Below are 2296 nucleotides of genomic sequence, written 5' to 3' on the forward strand. Positions count from 1 at the left end.
ACCCCCAAACCCCCCCGCATCAAGGGTGACACCGGTTCCTAAAAATGTCAATTCCACCGCTGCTAATACGGTATGTGTGTATAACCTCGTCCGAGTCTGAATACCATCGCAACGTCTTCCTCAAAGCCGAATGCCGGGGCTGCTTATTCATAAGAGAGGTCGATCACTGCACAAAATGGCAGGTCTCACCGGCTCTTCTTCCATCTCACAAGTTTTGACACATAGTGGAACAAAACGCGCCGGGAGACTTTGGTTCGCCCTCCCGGCACTCTGTCAGAAACAAGTGCGGGTGTCGGTAGAAAGTTTTCCATGTGCACAGTTAACCGGGCAACACGGCTGGACTTTTCTCAAAGTCTCACACTGTGTCGCGGATCTGTGTTCCCAGGATTTTTTTCAAAGCCAAGCCGTGCGCTCGAACGCGTTTTACGCACACGCGGTGTTACAGAGTCGGGGAAAAACATGACGATGCGACGGCAAACGAAACTTATTAGAATGTATTTCCTGCTCAGGAAAGAAAAAAAGATTGTTTTGTTTTTTTTGTTGTCTCGCGTTGAGTTTTAAGGTGCCGAGCATCGCAGCCCGTGTCTCGGTCCCAGCTGCTAATTTGTCGCAGTTTTTCTTCGCTCCGGATAATAGCTCTGTTATTTTCTAATCATGATTGGGGAGACATCGGGGGGGGGCTGTTGCGATGCACCCTCACAAACAAGACCAGTCCTCTCCCCCCCCCAAAAAAAAGAAAACTGACTTCCCAGCGAGTAACACACTCCAAGCCCCCCCTCAGTAAAAGCCAAGTGGTGTAGTAGAAGCTCCACACTTCTTCTTCTTCTTACCTTTTAAATTTGCAGAAGCGCCGGCTAACTCCTGCGCGTAAACGATGCGTCGGGAGAGATAGTGTTCATTGAATAATGAGCCATGTCCATATGATTTGACCAAATCATATTCTTGTTGGATGACGGAGAGGCGGATTGGTGGTGGTTGTGTGTGTGTGTGGAGGGGGGGGTGTTGATTAAAAAGTGCGCTTCAGTTCGGACCTGTTAAAGCCTGTCCACTCCTCGATCCTGTCCCTGCTCCATGCCGCGCATCCTGACTTTGAAATGTCAAAAGAATAATAGTAAAAACAACGGCTTTATTACTTGTCTCTTTCTGCCCCTCTCTCTCTCTCTCTCTCTCTCTCTCTGCGCCGCGGTCTGCTAAAGGTAAACGTTATGCATTGATTCTTTTCGCCAGGCATCTGCATGTATTCCCTTCATCTTTCAGCTTGGACTCCCCCTATCTGGTAGGTGAAATGCATTGTACCGTTAAAAAAAAGGGGGGCACTCCGTTGTAGAACGCGAAGCAGAGCCGACAGACTGGCTACATACAGCCCGGGTCTTGCGGTATTCGCCGTTGACGAGAGGGGGGGGACAAAAAGCAGCTGATGCACAGAAACCTCGTTTTACAGAAAGACTCCCCTCATCATTGCATATGTCCTGTGGCGAGAGGAGAAAAAAAAGCAGATTCTCAGGCACCTTAGTTGGTTTCTGACCTTGAAGTGCCCACAAACACTCTTTATTTATTTGAAAATCTGCCCCCTTGCACATGACCGTTCACACGCAGCCAGCCTCTCCGTTTCTCGGCACCGTGCATGCGTTCAAAATCGCCTCGGATAACAACCCCTCCGCGTAGAAACACCCGGGTCCCCAAAAATCACTCCGAAAAGTAGAATTCCTTACCTTTTTAAAGTGAACTGTTTCGAGTCTTTTCCCCTCTTCTGCTCGCCTTAAAAAGAACTCCAGGATAAATGAGTGTTGCCTCCCGTGCGTCCTGAGCGTCAGTCACCGCTTAAGAGAAGTAATGAGTGATAAAAATGACGCTCATCTATCTGCACTGTAACCTTGTGGCGTATTTAATGTAAATAAGCCCCGTTGTGTTGCCAATCCCCATGCATACAAACGCAAAACCGCTCCTCGGGGAACTCGCTTTTGCCTTTTTTTTTTTTTCTTCTTCTTCTTCTTCTTTCTCTCCCCCTCTCTCAATGTATTGACGATTTATTCTTACTGCCTGCGAGCGCAACAGAGAATGAACGGAATGATTTGAAAATATGATATATCAATAATGCGACAAGTCCAATTTGGGAACGGATGCATTTCTACACACCTCTCTGAAGAAATGTTAAAAGTGTCCGAAGCAAACACTTTTTAGTTTTTTTGTTTTTTTGTGGGGGGGGGGGGGGATATTTCCAACAGGACTCTTAAACTTGAAGTTGGCACAACTTTTCTTTTCTATTTTTTTTTTTTTTTGCGACGCGTAAAATAAA

The 2296-nt window shown here is 47.0% G+C and overlaps 1 protein-coding gene across 1 annotated transcript in view; it reads right to left on the bottom strand.

The window, feature by feature from the left end:
• Positions 1–1965, bottom strand: part of znf536 (zinc finger protein 536) — a gene marked incomplete at its 5' end in the record, with an annotated part of 312490 nt that extends 310525 nt beyond the window's left edge. Inside the window, 1 exon segment of the mRNA XM_032510927.1 lies at positions 1713–1965.
• Between the last annotated feature and the right edge of the window lie 331 nt (positions 1966–2296).

The sequence above is a fragment of the Etheostoma spectabile genome, unplaced genomic scaffold (assembly GCF_008692095.1).
Source record: "Etheostoma spectabile isolate EspeVRDwgs_2016 unplaced genomic scaffold, UIUC_Espe_1.0 scaffold285, whole genome shotgun sequence".
NCBI classification, from domain to species: domain Eukaryota; kingdom Metazoa; phylum Chordata; class Actinopteri; order Perciformes; family Percidae; genus Etheostoma; species Etheostoma spectabile.